The following is a 16,421-nucleotide window of genomic DNA, read 5'->3' on the forward strand; positions in this document are numbered from 1 at the left end:
AGCCCGAGCTTTCTTGGTCTTTCGCTTTTTCTTGGTGGGGCAGTAGGAGAGTCTTCAGAGTGTTTCCTCTTCCTGGCTTCAGCCTCAGCAGTTCTTGTCTTCTTGAGCTCTGAAGCTGTTGACGGCTCTTTGGCTTCGAGCCAGTCATTCTTGTTGGGAAGACAATCGGAACTGCTTCTTGCCTTGGTGCATCAGATTCAGCCGTAGCAGGCTTCTTCTTCTTCTTTGCGGCCATCCTGGGGTCGATGCCAGGACGCCCAAGTGCCTTGCGCTTCTCAGCCTCATTATAGGCTTGCACACATCTGTCAGCCAGAGTCTTCATGCGCTCACGCGAACCCTGAGCTTCTGCACGCTTCTTCACAAAGGCTTCCTTGAGCTCGTGCATCATTGTCTTGAAGTTCTTCACTTCTTGCACGCTGAGCTTGGCCATATGCTTCTTGAACTGAGCCTTTTCATAGTCAATCTTCTGCTTCAGTTCAACAATGCGCTGGGCAATAGCAAGTTCTGAAGCAATGGCGCCTTGGAAGGCGACACTGAGGCCAATGGGTAGCTGCAGATCTTCAAAGCTGATGTTTGGCGTGTCAAACCACTCGTCAATGAAGTTGTGGATGATGGACATCAAAGAGAGGCAGATCATTGAAGATTTCTGCTTCTTCTTTGCTCTTGATGAGTTGCTCAAGAGCGTCATCTGCTAGATCTTCATCACTTGACAGATCAATGTCGTCATTGCGCAGAATGGCAGCAGCTGTTAGCTCTTGTCCGGTGTGAGGCAGAGGCATCTTGGCTTTCTGGGGCTTGGAGACGCAGTGATAAAGTCTTCAGACTGCACACTGTCTTCAGGAGGTGCAGTTGCCAGTGCTTCGCCCTTGAGATTTTTGGTGAAGGGGGGCTTTTGAAGCTTTAGGCTTCTTCAGCTTCTTTGTCTTCAGAGCTGCAGGAGCTTCTTCTGATTCAGTGTCAGCTGCAGCATTCACTGCAGTCCCTTGAACCAAGATGTAGGTGATGAGGCCTTCAAGGTTGGCGAAAGGACCGATGACATTGGGTTCAGCATCTCGTGTGCCATCTGCCCTTGGAGATGAGGGACCAGGGTTGAAGTCTAACCCAAAAGTCTTCTTGTTCTGCTTCGCTGAGTTCTGAGCAAACTGGAAGTTGCGCTTGAATAGATTGTCGTCACGACACCATAGCAGTGACGAAGAGTGTGCATCAGCAGGCTGTGGTCCACGGATCATGCATGGATAGAAGCCTTGTTCAATGGCTTCATCTCTGGACCTGGGTAGAAGATTCTTGAATAGGATGTCTCCCCACGGTCTCTTGATGGCGTTTTTCTCAGCATACTCCTGGGTCACAAATCTGTATTTGAACCATTGTTCTGCCCAATATCTTCGAATCCATTGGATTCGGGTCTTGCGTTGACTGTAATCCTCTTCAGGAATCTGTCTTGTACATTTCTGAGAGTTCATCTGGCAGATCTCTGGAGGTCTCACACGACGCTTTCTGCCACCCTTCCTTGTGCTTTCTCTAGCCATAAACTTTAACTTGAAAGGCTTCAAGACGTTCAAAGGCTTCAAAGGTTTTCGTTTGCTGGACCAACAGGAACTGGCTTTAGGAGAATTTATGTGATGCTGTAAGAATTCTGCAAATGAATGCAGACTATGAGAACCAAAGGATTCTCCCACGGACATGTACCTGTGACAGCATTAAGGTGCGAGGGAAGGGGAAGAGGTCATATGCATTCTCAGAAGATTTTGAAGATAAATCAGTTTAGAATACATTGACCTCATCGTGCGAAGACATTCACTCATAGATAAGAAGTTGGTTCCAGATTTGTACGAATCCACAGATCAGTACAAGTGAGGAATCTAACTACTTTGTGAAGCACAAGTGAATATACTAGGCATGTTATGAGATGCAGTATGAGAGAGATCTAGCTTGTGTGAACAGAAACTGCTTGTGGTAGAAAGTGACAAATCCATAGGATCAATGGTGCTGTAAAAAGAGGAAGTTTTATTTACCACACTAAGAACTGCTAGACGGAGTGTAAGATGAGGCCGAGCAGTTCGATCTTCCGTGCCCTAATTTGGCGACGGAGGACACCTACGGTGACGGTGGAGAGGACGATGTCCGCGGTCGGCGTGAAGATGGCGTCGGAGAGGTTGCGGCAGCGAAGCGCTTCGTCGCCGGCGTCGTCGAGGGCTAGCGTGGCGCTAGGGTTCGTGCGAGGGTGGAAGAAGAGATAATGACCGCTGTGAGTGTGTATTTATAGGTACAGGGGCGGCACTGTGCTATTACACAGGTGCCCCTGGCGATTCGCATCTGAGGAACACGTGGCCATTATGCGGAATTTTGGGGTTTGTTCCACGTCCCACGCATGCCTGGATTGTCGGGTGGTCGTTCCTACTTCTCCGGATTTCATGTGGAGGAATGAGCATTGAAAACGGACTTAATGGTTGTCTCTGTATCTTCTGCTGACAAGGACGCAGTGAAGACATTTCGACAGTTTCAATAGAATGCATATGACTTGGGGGATAGAGTTTGAGATAGAAAGCATGAGAAGTTAGGGTCCGATCACATTCACTTAGTTCAAAGATTTCACGAAGACATAGCTATAAGTGAATGTGTAGAGGGACAGAACACTAGCAATTATATATAATTATATAATCATACAATATGTGAAGATAATCTGAAAGTTGAGATCGAAGCCAACCAAATGTGAGACATTGCAAGGTAACGCCATGAGTGAAGCACTTCAAAATAGAACGTTTTGGTTGGTGGCGTTACCCACCGTATAGGAAGTATTAGACCCAGAACGGACGCAACAATTATTGGCGTCTCGAAGTCAAATTCACATTAATGTATTCACTTAGAATGTATGTCTTCATTGATTGAAGATATACTTTACTTCGTGTGTTGCACATCTAAGTCATCAATATGCATAAGGGTTAGGATGTGTGCCTGATCACAGGACATTTGAGGATTCCAGGATATTTAGCTCACACCGTAACTTGCAAAACCTCTTCTCATCCAAGGGCTTGGTGAAGATATCTGCCAATTGCTCTTCAGTGTTGACGTGTATGATATCAATGTCTTCCTTCACAACATGATCTCTGATAAAGTGATGACAAATTTCAATGTGCTTTGTCTTCGAGTGCTGAACTGGGTTGTTGGCAATCTTGATGGCGCTTTCGTTGTCGCAGTAAAGTGGCACTTGCTTCAGATGAATGCCATAATCTTTGAGTGTTTGCTTCATCCATAGAAGCTGAGCGCAGCAAGATCAGCAGCAATGTATTCAGATTCAGCAGTGGAGAGAGATACACAGTTCTGCTTCTTTGAAGACCAACATACAAGTGATCGCCAGAAAGTGACATTGTGCCTGATGTTGACTTGCGATCAACCTTTGTCACCAGCATAATCAGCATCCGAGAATCCAATCAGATCAAACTCTGAGCCCTTTGGATACCATAATTCTAGGGTTGGGGTGTAAGCCAAATATCGAAGAATTCGCTTCACGCTAAGTGATGCGACGATCCTTTGGTGCCGCTTGAAATCGAGCACACATGCAAACACTAAGCATAATATCTGGCCTAGATGCACATAGATAAAGTAAAGAACCAATCATGGAGCGGTATACCTTTTGATCGAACTCTTTACCATTGTCGTCAGGACCCAGATGATGTTTGGCTGGCATTGGTGTTGTGAAGCCTTTGCAGTCTTGCATACCGAACTTCTTCAGGCAATCTTTGAGATACTTCTCTTGAGATATGAAGATGCCATTGCGTTGTTGTCGTATTTGAAGACAGGAAGAACTTCAGCTCCCCCATCATGGACATCTGATATTGCTCTTGCATCATATATCCAAACTCTTCACTGTACTTCTGATTGGTGCAGCCGAAGATAATGTCATCCACATATATTTGGCACACAACAGTTCACCATCATATGTCTTCGTGAAAGAGTGGGATCTAGGGAACCAGGTATGAAGCCTTTGCTCTTCAGGAAGTATTTGAGTGTGTCATACCAGGCCCGAGGGGCTTGTTTGAGGCCATACAGTGCCTTGTTGAGCTTGTATACCATGTCAGGATGTTTTGGATCTTCAAAGCCAGGCGGTTGTGCAACATACACTTCTTCTTCAATCTTGCCATTGAGAAAGGCACTCTTCACATCCATTTGATATAGAAGTATGTTGTGATGATTTGCATAGGCCAGCAGTATGCGTATGGCTTCAAGTCTAGCCACAGGAGCAAATGTTTCATCGAAGTCAATGCCTTCCACTTGAGTATATCCTTGAGCAACGAGACGAGCTTTGTTTCTGACAACTTGACCATGCTCATCTTGCTTGTTGCGGTATATCCATTTGGTGCCTATTATATTGTGCTTCCGTGGATCAGGACGCTTAACTAGTTCCCATACATTATTCAGCTCAAACTGTTGAAGCTCTTCTTGCATAGCTTGAATCCATTCAGGTTCCATGAAGGCTTCTTCAACTTTCTTGGGTTCTGTTATTGAGACGAATGCGAAGTGCCCACAGAAATTTGCTAGCTGAGTTGCCCTTGAACGAGTGAGTGGACCGGGTGCATTGATGCTATCAATTATTCTTTCAATCTGCACTTCATTGGCAACGCGAGGATGTACAGGGCGAAGACTTTGCTCTTGCTGATCATTGTCGTTGTTAGAAGGAATGTCTTCAGGCTGAGCATTGTCTTCATGTTGATCAGGTGCTGAGATGATAAGTTCTTCTTCAGGATGAGCTTCAGAAGGTATAATTTCTCTAGTTCCCATTAGCTTGATTGATTCACTGGATGGAACTTCATCTAGCACATTTGGCAGTTGCTCTCTTTGTGAACCATTGGTCTCATCGAACCGCACATCCACTGTTTCAACCACTTTGTAATGAAAGAGATTGAAGACTCTGTAGGAGTGCGAATCCTTTCCATATCCAAGCATAAAACCCTCATGTGCTTTTGGTGCAAACTTTGAGGTGTGATGTGGGTCCTTGATCCAGCACCTTGCGCCAAATACTCTGAAGTAACTGACATTTGGCTTCTTGCCAGTAAGGAGCTCATAAGATGTCTTGTTCAGAAGCTTGTGAAGATAAACACGATTGATTGTATGGCATGCAGTATCAATGGCTTCAGGCCAGAATTTTCTTGGAGTCTTGTATTCATCTAGCATCGTTCTGGCCATCTCAATGAGTGTTCTGTTCTTGCGTTCGACGATGCCATTCTGCTGTGGCGTGTACGGAGGCTGAGAATTCATGTGTGATGCCCAAGGTATCAAGATATGTATCAAGGCCAGTGTTCTTGAATTCAGTGCCATTGTCACTTCTGATGTGCTTTATCTTGGCGCCAATTGTTCATAGCTCGATTGGCGAAGCGTCTGAAGACATCCTGCACTTCAGTCTTGTAAAGGATTATGTGCACCCAAGTATATCTAGAATAATCATCAACCAACGAAGCCATAGAGGCAAGCAGTAGTAGTAGAGTTGAGTAATGAGTGGGACCGAAAAGATCCATGTGAAGCAGTTCGAAGGGTCGAGTAGTGGTCATGATTGTCTTCGAGGGATGTTTGGCCCTCGTCATCTTCCCTGCTTCACAGGCACCGCATAAGTGATCTTTCTTGAACTTGACGCCCTCGATGCCTATGACATGCTTCTTCTTTGCAAGGGTGTGGAGGTTCCTCATGCCAGCATGCCCAAGCCTCCGATGCCAGAGCCAGCATTCTGAAGCCTTTGCTAGAAGACATACTGCAAGCTGTGGCCTGCTGAGAAATCTACCACGTACAAATCATCTTTCCGATACCCTTCAAACACTAGAGACTTGTCAGATTCCATTAGTACAAGGCAACGATATTTTCCAAATATTACGATCATGTTCAAATCGCAAAGCATTGAGACAGACATTAAGTTGAAGCCAAAGGATTCAACAAGCATGACTTTATCATGTGTTGATCCTTTGAGATTGCAACTCTACCTAGACCCAATACCTTACTTTTACCAGTGTCAGCAAATGTGATGTGGCTCTTGTCGGATGGACGTAAGGTTGAGTCCATAAGAAGGCTTCTTTTGCCAGTCATGTGATTTGTACACCCACTATCAATAATCCATTCTGAAGACGCTGGTGTCGTACCCTACAGTGCAGTTAGGGGGATAGGCTTCACCAAGAGCATTGTGAAGCAAAAACATTTGACGAACCAGTGGGTTATGAAAGCTTAGATCCAGATTAGGACTAATAGGGAGAGTAGCAAGCGATTCAGGAACGAAGTACATAGTAAGACCATTCGGGCATTTGATCTTGCCCTACAAGATGTTTAAGGTCCCCAGCAATAGCGTCAGACGATTTTGGTTTTCTGCTGGAGACCTTTCCCTGCAAAAGAGAGTTAAGCTTTCTTAACGCACCCACATCTTCAAGGGTGGCTTAGAAGCAATAAGTCTAAGTGCAGCATCTGAGAATTTTGGCTTTGAGCCTTAGCAAACAGTCTAGCAGGCGGACAATAGTACTCATAAGAATAAGCAGAATAGTTCTTGGTCATTATGAACATGGGTTGATGAACCGCTCTCATATTCATATGCCTGAGTATGGTTTCCCTGCAAAACATTTGCGTTAGTGCGACTCAGGTGAGTCCTCTGTCTGTATGAAGCCTTTGGACCGTATGAAGCCTTTGGTCTGAGGTTTGTCTTCTTCACGTGAGGTGTCATGATGACATTCACAGGAAGATTCTCCAGACACCTTTTCGGAACCCAGATCTTCTTCATAGGCGGTCCATTCCTGCAGTTAGTACCAATGTACCTGGCAAACACTTCACCATTCTGATTCTTAAACAGTATATAGTTTGCATCAAAGGATTCATCAATGATAATGGGGTTAGCACAAGTGAAGCCAGATAGATTGGATGGATCTGCTGAAGGTTCCTTTGCAGCAACCCACATGGTTTTGGGGTACTGCTCAGGTTTCCAGTAAGAGCCATCTGCATTCATTTTCCTTACGAACCCAACACCCTCTTTCCTAGGGTTTCGGTTCAGAATCTGCTTTTTGAGGACATCACATAGTGTCTGATGCCCTTTAAGACTTTTGTACATCCCTGTTTCAAGCAATGTCTTCAACCTAGCATTCTCATCAGCAATAGCGGTGGTATCCTCAGCAGGGGTTAGTTACCACATCAACAGTTGAAGATATTGCAACAGCAGTAGCAGTAGAACATTCAGCAACAGAAGTAGCATTATCACGCTCAATGCATTTAAGACATGGTGGTTCAAATCCTTCCTGAGCGGACTGATCTGTTTGGCGCGAAGTGACTCGTTTTCTTTAAGATCTTCATGAACCGTTCTCAATTTCTCAAGATCTTACTTCCTTTAAAGATAATCATAGGAAAGCTTTTCATGAGTTGTTGAGAGAGTTTCATGACGACTTTCAAGTTCCTGATACTTAACGTGAAGATTTTTTATGTCTTCAATTAAGATTCAGATCGAGTCATTTCAGCACCTAACAGAATCTCGCTTCTGTCTAACAGTTTTTAATATGTTTCATAGCTTTCTGTTGTTCAGTTGCAATTTTAGCAAGTGTTTTGTAGCTAGTTTTGAACCACATCAGAGTTCATCGTCACTAGATGTTTTAGAGTAGTTGCGTGTGTTTACCTTGGCACCGCGTGCCATGAAGCAGTAGGTAGAAGCGGAGTAGTCCTTGTCATTTGCATCGGTGTCGGTGATGAATTCATTGTCTTCAGTGTTGAAGATGGACTTGGCAACGTATGCTGTAGCCAGACTTGCGACGCCTGAGTCGGATTCCTCCTCAGACTCCACCTCCGCCTCCTCAGAAGCAGACTCCTCCTCTGAATCCATTTCCTTGCCAACAAACGCACGTGCCTTGCCAGATGAGCTCTTCTTATGTGATGAAGACTTTGAGGAAGACTCGGAAGAAGACTTTGAGTATTTCTTCTTCTTCTTGTTGTCGTCAGAGTCATATTCCTTACTCTTCTTCTTCTTTTTGTTCTCATTGTCCCACTGTGGACACTCAGAGATGAAGTGGCCAAGTTTCTTGCACTTGTGACATGTTTTCTTCTTGTAGTCATGAGCAGGAGCTTCATCATTCCTTGAACTTGATCGGGAAGACTTTCTGAAGCCTTTCTTCTTGGTGAATTTTTGGAACTTCTTGACAAGCATAGCAAGTTCCCTTCCAATGTCTTCAGGATCATCAGAACTGCTGTCAGATTCTTCTTCAGATGAGGAGACAGCTTTTGCCTTCAAGGCACGAGTTCGCCCATAGTTTGGACCGTAGATATCTCTTTTCTCGGAAAGCTGAAACTCATGTGTGTTGAGCCTCTCAAGTATGTCAGGATCGAGTGTCTTGAAATCAGGACGTTCTTGAATCATCAGGGCTAGGGATGTCAAACGAACTATCAAGTGATCTCAGCAGCGTCTTGACGACTTCGTGTTTGGTAATCTCAGTGGCGCCGAGGGCTTGAAGCTCATTTGTGATGTCAGTGAGTCGTCAAATGTGTGCTGGACATTCTCATTGTCATTTCGCTTGAAGCGGTTGAAGAGGTTGCGAAGGACACTGATTCTCTGATCTCTCTGGGTTGAGATCTTCATTGACCTTGGAGAGCCAGTCCCAGACCAGCTTGGATGTCTTCAAGGCACTCACACGGCCATACTGTCCTTTGGTCAGATGACCACAGATGATTTTTGGCAGTAGAGTCCAGTTGAACGAATTTCTTGACATCAGCAGCAGTGACACCTTCTCCAGCCTTGGGAACGCCGTTCTCGACGACATACCATAGGTCACGTCAATGGCTTCAAGATGCATGCGCATCTTATTTCTTCCAGTAGGGATATTCAGTTCCATCGAAGACGGGGCACGCAGCGGAGACTTTAATTATCCCTGCAGTCGACATAGCTAAAACTCCAGGTGGTTAAACCGAATCACACAGAACAAGGGAGCACCTTGCTCTGATACCAATTGAAAGTGCGTTATATCGACTAGAGGGGGGGTGAATAGGCGATTTTTATGAAAGTCTTCAAAACGTGGGAGTTTCGAAGACAAACGATAGAAATAAACCTATTACCATGCAGCGGAAGGTAGACTACACTAGGCAAACCATAGTCAAGTATTCAATGAAGTGAAAGCACAATGACCAATAGCAGCTAGGTAGTAAGGATCAGGTAGGAAGATATTATGAAGCCAAACAGAACACGCAGTCACTCAGTGAAGACAAAAGATAGTGCAATCATACAATGACTTCACAAGGACCAACAGTAAGTAAAAGGGGAGATGAAACCAGTGACTCGTTGAAGACAATGATTTGTTGGACCAGTTCCAGTTGCTGCGACAACTGTACGTCTGGTTAGGGCGGCTAGGTATTTAAACCTTAGGACACACAGTCCCGGACACCCAGTCCTGAACACGCAGCTCAGGACACCCAGTCCTCACCGTATTCCCCTTGAGCTAAGGTCACACAGACCTCGCCCAATCACTCTGGTAAGTCTTCAAGGTAGACTCCCAAACCTTCACAGACTTCGTTCACCGGCAATCCACAATGTCTCTTGGATGCTCAGAACGCGACGCCTAACCGGCTGGAGGATGCACAGTCCTCAAGTGTAATAAGTCTTCAGATCACACAGACAAGAAGACTTAAGTGATGCCCAATTCTCTCTGGCTCTGGGTGGTTAGGGCTTTATCCTCGCAAGGAATTCTCTCTCAAAGGCTTCGAGGTGGGTTGCTCTCAAACGACAAAAGCCGTACTCTCAATCTGAGCAGCCAACCATTTATGGTTGTGGGGGTGGGCTATTTATAGCCACTTGGCAACCCGACCTGATTTGTCCGAAATGACCCTGGTCACTAAGGAACTGACACGTAGTTCCAACGGTCAGATTTCAAACTCACACGGCAACTTTACTTGGGCTACAAGCAAAGCTGACTTGTCCGACTCTGGACAAGATTCGCTCTCATAGTCTTCACTCGAAGACATAGGTTTTTGGTTTAGGCATCACTTCAGTCATTCTGACTGGTTCTCTTGGACCCCACTTAACAGTACGGTGGTTCCTATGACTCAACACAAAAGAAAGAACTACGAAAGATCTAAGTCTTCGAGCTCCATAGGCTTCATAAGTGTCTTCTCTTGTCATAGTCTTCAATGTGAATATCTTCATATACCACCTTTGACTTCAATGTCTTCATACATTTTTAGGGGTCATCTCTGGTAGGAAAACCGAATCAATGAGGGACTTCTACCTGTGTTATCCTGCAATTCTCACAAACACATTAGTCCCTCAACTAGGTTTGTCGTCAATACTCCAAAACCAACTAGGGGTGGCACTAGAAGCACTTACAGTATTTATATTGAATGGTGGAGTTGTTTGTTGGTGCAGTTCCAAGCAAAACGTCGTGGCGGGATCTGAAAGTGCGTTATATCGACTAGAGGGGGGGTGAATAGGCAATTTTTATGAAAGTCTTTAGAACATGGGAGTTTTGAAGGCAAACGATAAATTAAACCTATTACCATGCAGCGGAAGGTAGACTACACTAGGCAAACCATAGTCAAGTATTCAATGAAGTGAAAGCACAAAGACTAATAGCAGCTAGGTAGTAAGGATCAGGTAGGAAGATATTGTGAAGCCAAACAGAACACGCAGTCACTCAGTGAAGACAAATGATAGAGCAAACATACAATGACTTCACAAGGAGTAACAGTAAGTAAAGTGAAGTGAAGATGAAACCAGTGACTCGTTGAAGACAATGATTTGTTGGACCAGTTCCAGTTGCTGTGACAACTGTACGTCTGGTTGGAGCGGCTAGGTATTTAAACCTTAGGACACACAGTCCCGGACACCCAGTCCTGAACACGCAGCTCAGGACACCCAGTCCTCACCATATTCCCCTTGAGCTAAGGTCACACAGACCTCGCCCAATCACTCTGGTAAGTCTTCAAGGTAGACTCCCAAACCTTCACAGACTTCGTTCACCGGCAATCCACAATGTCTCTTGGATGCTCAGAACGCGACGCCTAACCGGCTGGAGGATGCACAGTCCTCAAGTGTAATAAGTCTTCAGATCACACAGACAAGAAGACTTAAGTGATGCCCAATTCTCTCTGGCTCTGGGTGGTTAGGGCTTTATCCTCGCAAGGAATTCTCTCTCAAAGGCTTCGAGGTGGGTTGCTCTCAAACGACAAAAGTCGTACTTTCAATTGAGCAGCCAACCCTTTATGGTTGTAGGGGGTGGGCTATTTATAGCCACTTGGCAACCCGACCTGATTTGTCCGAAATGACCCTGAGTCACTAAGGAACTGACACGTGTCCCAACGGTCAGATTTCAAACTCACATGGCTACTTTACTTGGGCTACAAGCAAAGCTAATTTGTCCGACTTTGGACAAGATTCGCTCTCCTTGTCTTCACTCGAAGACATAGGTTTTTGGTTTAGGCATCACTTCAGTCATTCTTACTGGTTCTCTTAGACCCCACTTAACAGTTCGGTGGTTCCTATGACTCAACACAAAAGAAAAAGAACTACGAAAGATCTAAGTCTTCGAGCTCCATTGGCTTCATATTGTGTCTTCTCTTGTCATAGTCTTCAATGTGAATATCTTCATATACCACCTTTGACTTCAATGTCTTCATACATTTTTGGGGGTCATCTCTGGTAGTAAAACCGAATCATGAGGGACTTCTACCTGTGTTATTCTGCAATTCTCACAAACACATTAGTCCCTCAACTAGGTTTGTCGTCAATACTCCAAAACCAACTAGGGGTGGCACTAGATGCACTTACAATCTCCCCCTTTTTGGTGATTGATGACAAACTAGTTGAAGTTTTCAATGGGGAATATAATCTGTGAAACTGTAAAGGATAAGGAATTGACTTCATAAGTTGCAAGGGCTCCCCCTGAAGATGTGCATATAAGTTAATTTGCTTTTGGAATGCAAATGCACATGGCAGGTTGTACTTGTGGAGATCCACTTCAACTTATGATGACAATCCACTATGCATGTGAAAGTATATGAAGATAATGACATGCATAATGGAAAATGGACGTCTGCAGAATGAGCTAAGTGCGGAATTTATCGTCGCACATGCGGAATTTATCTTCGCAAAACAAGGTGGCAAATAAGTAGCAGACGACCATCTGGTTTAAGTGTTACAACTCATAAGAACCAAATGTAGCAAAAAACGAGAGTTGTAAGCACGAAGCAAAATATAAGGCACCCGCCCATATGAACCCGCTTGAAGACTATCAATCTCATATGCTTCTCCCCCTTTTGTCAGTAATGACCAAAAAGGTTTGAAGACATAGAGCCTCTACTCGTTCCCATGAGGAGTAGGTGAAGTAGCAGGGTTGTTGGTGTTGTTTGGCGGTGCAGAAGAGCTTGGAGGTGCTGAAGAGGTGGCGGTGAGAGTAGTGATCGAGTGAAGTAGCATCGTCTTCTTCCTCAATAATTCTGGCAGTGACTGTGGCAGCAGAGGAAGAGAACTCAGAGTCTTCAAGGGATGGAGTTCCTAGCAGCACAGCCCTTCGAGGAGGTGTGGAGTCAAACTTGAATCTCTCAGTGAAGCCATCCTCTTGAAGATCAGCTTCAGAAAGCATCATCGTTAGCCCTTTCCATGTGCGGCGACAGGTTTCATGGGCAACGAAAGCATTCTTGGTGGCAAGATTTCGAGTGCGATTAACATCCACCAAGAGGCTTTTCATCTGACGCTTCAGCCAGTCATGATGCCTATCTTGTTTCTGATGTAGGGCCACAAGAAGCTCTCGGTCGTTGAGAACACGAGTGCGCTTCTTGGGTCTTGAAGCAGTGGCACTGTCAGTGGCTTCAGTTGAAGCAGGGTGTGGTGCACGTGTAGTGCCAGCCAAAGGATACACCCGAGAAACTGCTTCAACGCCTTCAACGTTCTGAGTAAAACTCTGATGTTCTGCATTCTGAAGACTTAGAGGTTGCTTGGCAGGCTCAGAATATATGGCTTCAGTAGACATGTCCACGTCAGGCAAGAAGATCCGATGGTTGCGGGCTGAGGGCTGATAAGAGTGGCGGAGTGTAGCTTGATCAGCCGCATGACCCAAGGGGCGTAGAACTTCAAACCAAACAGATCAATGCCTGATGCAGCAAGTTGGCGTATGAAGAAGTCCTGTGCATTGAAGCATTTGCCATGAAGTATATAGAAGACCAAAGTCTTCATTGCACCCTGAAGCTTGGCATTTGGAGAGTGCCCTTTGATAGGCCAGAGAGTTCGCCTGATGATGTGATAGATGGTTCTGGGCAGGTACTCAAGGTCTTCAACGAAGAACTCTGTGGGATACGCAGCATCTTGGGGCAATGGCTTCATCATGCTGAGCATTTGACTCATATTAGGTTCTGGCCGCTGAAAGATGCTCTCAATAGCTTCAGCATGCAGCTGACAGCCTTGCTCGAAGAGATCGCCAGGAGTGGGCAAGCCAGTGAGCTCAATGATGTCAAATGCATTGGCTTCGTGATGAACGTTGCCAGTCATCCACTCCAGGACCCAAGTCTTCGGATCTCTGCTGTACCCTTTGATGTGAAGTGTGGCATAGAATTGTAGCAGCAGCTCTTCATTCCAATGCTCTTCATCAGTAACAAACTGCAGCAGACCCACTTGCTTGAAGCAATCCAACGCTTCTTCTAGACAGGGCAGACCAGCTATAGCTTCAACATCAAGGCGCTTGTGTGGGAAGATGCGACCTTGGTTGTAAAGAATGCAAGAGTAATAGCTTCGCTGAGGATAGCTCCAGAACCGATCAGATGATATCCTTTCCCTTGAGTAGGGGTTCCTGGAGCTATTGAAGAAGTGTTGTCTGCCCTGAAGCCATTGATATTGAAGGAGCCAGGTGCTGATGCAGGACCTGGAAACCTGGGAATCTTGGGATTGGCTTCTGTACCTGAGGCCTGTGCTCAACATGATAGTCGAACTGGGGACCGGCAGCAGACTCAGGAACAGAAGTGGCGGGATCAGTGGCTTCGCTGTCTTCTGAAGCTTTTGCTGGGGAGGGCTCCACATTAGCTTCATTGGTGGTTGTGGCAGCCTCAAGATTTTCATCCTCCACTTGACTAGCTGGAGGGTCGGTCACAGGCACGTTCTCCTGGAGAACTGCTTCTTGGTGGAGCAGGGGAGTGGGATCTTGTGGTACTTCTTCTTCTGCGGCTGATGCAGCCGGAATGTCTTCAGCAGAGACTTGAGGCCTTGGACCTTTGCGAAGCCTGCGGAACGCAGACGACGCCTGTGGAGTTGGAGTGGGCTGGGCCTCATAGTCTTCTTCCTCTTGTGGGCGATCCGCCCATGAAGCATCCTGTGCAATTGGCGTCAGTGGACGACCAATGCTGATGAGTTTGCTGTTTTCTAACTGAGGAAGGACTGCATCATCTTCTACATTGTCATGATGACCAATGTCTTCAGCAGCGATGGGATCAGCTGCTGGAATGTCTTCAGCTTCAGGAGCCTCTGTGGAAGCAGGCTCATGAACTGTCAGTTGACGTTCTGCGTCAGGATGAACCATAGAAATGGGTTCAACTATCAAGGGCTCTGTGGGAGCAGCCCGAGCTTTCTTGGTCTTTCTCTTTTTCTTGGTGGGGGCAGTAGGAGAGGCTTCAGAGTGTTTCCTCTTCCTGGCTTCAGCCTCAGCAGTTCTTGTCTTCTTGAGCTCTGAAGCTGTTGACCGGCTCTTTGGCTTCGAGCCAGTCATTCTTGTTGGGAAGACAATCGGAACTGCTTCTTGCCTTGGTGCATCAGTTCAGCCGTAGCAGGCTTCTTCTTCTTCTTTGCGGCCATCCTGGGGTCGATGCCAGGACGCCCAAGTGCCTTGCGCTTCTCAGCCTCATTATAGGCTTGCACACATCTGTCAGCCAGAGTCTTCATGCGCTCACGCGAACCCTGAGCTTCTGCACGCTTCTTCACAAAGGCTTCCTTGAGCTCGTGCATCATTGTCTTGAAGTTCTTCACTTCTTGCACGCTGAGCTTGGCCATATGCTTCTTGAACTGAGCCTTTTCATAGTCAATCTTCTGCTTCAGTTCAACAATGCGCTGGGCAATAGCAAGTTCTGAAGCAATGGCGCCTTGGAAGGCGACACTGAGGCCAATGGGTAGCTGCAGATCTTCAAAGCTGATGTTTGGCGTGTCAAACCACTCGTCAATGAAGTTGTGGATGATGGTGACATCAAAGAGAGGCAGATCATTGAAGATTTCTGCTTCTTCTTTGCTCTTGATGAGTTGCTCAAGAGCGTCATCTGCAAGATCTTCATCACTTGACAGATCAATGTCGTCATTGCGCAGAATGGCAGCAGCTGTTAGCTCTTTGCCAGTGTGAGACAGAGGCATCTTGGCCTTCTGGGCCTTGAGACGCGTGATAAGTCTTCAGACTGCACACTGTCTTCAGGAGGTGCAGTTGCCAATGGCTTCGCCCTTGAGATTTTTGGTGAAGGGGCCGGCTTTGAAGCTTTTGGCTTCTTCAACTGCTTGCTTCGGCACTGCAGGCGCGTCCATCAGACTCAGTGTCAGCTGCAGGCTCATTCACTGCAGTCCCTTGAACCAAGATGTAGGTGATGAGGCCTTCAAGGTTGGCATACGGACCGATGACATTGGGTTCTGCTTCTCGTGTGCCATCTGCCCTTGGTGCTGAGGGACCAGGGTTGAAGTCTAACCCAAATTTCTTCTTGTTCTGCTTCGCTGAGTTTTGGGCAAACTGGAAGTTGCGCTTGAACAGATTGTCGTCACGACACCAGAGTAGTGACGACGGATGTGCATCATCAGGCTGTGGCCCACGGACCATGCATGGATAGAAGCTTTGGGCAATAGCTTCATCTCTGGACCTGGGTAGAAGGTTCTTGTATAAGATGTCTCCCCACGGTCTTTTGATGGCACTTTTCTCAGCATACTCTTGGGTTGTGAAGCGGTATTTGAACCATTGTTCTGCCCAATAGCGTCGAATCCATTGGATTCGGGTCTTGCGCTGACTAATTCCTCTTCAGGATCTGTCTTATACATTTCTGCGAGTTCATCAGGCAGATCTCTGGATGTTCCGCCACGACGTTGTCTGCCCCCCTTCCTTGCTGCTTTCTCTGAAGCCATAAACTTTAACTTGAAAGGCTTCAAGACGTTCAAAGGCTTCAAAGGCTTTCTCTTGCTGGACCAACAGGAACTGGCTTCAGGAGAATTTATGTGATGCTGTAAGAATTCTGCAAATGAATGCAGACTATGAGAACCAAAGGATTCTCCCACGGACATGTACCTGTGACAGCATTAAGGTGCGAGGGAAGGGGAAGAGGTCATATGCATTCTCAGAAGATTTTGAAGATAAATCAGTTTAGAAGACATTGACCTCATCGTGCGAAGACATTCACTCATAGATAAGAGTTGGTTCCAGATTTGTACGAATCCACAGATCAGTACAAGTGAGGAATCTAACTACTTTGTGAAGCACAAGTGA

This window comes from Triticum urartu, chromosome 2 (genome assembly GCF_003073215.2).
Source record: "Triticum urartu cultivar G1812 chromosome 2, Tu2.1, whole genome shotgun sequence".
NCBI classification, from domain to species: Eukaryota; Viridiplantae; Streptophyta; class Magnoliopsida; order Poales; family Poaceae; genus Triticum; species Triticum urartu.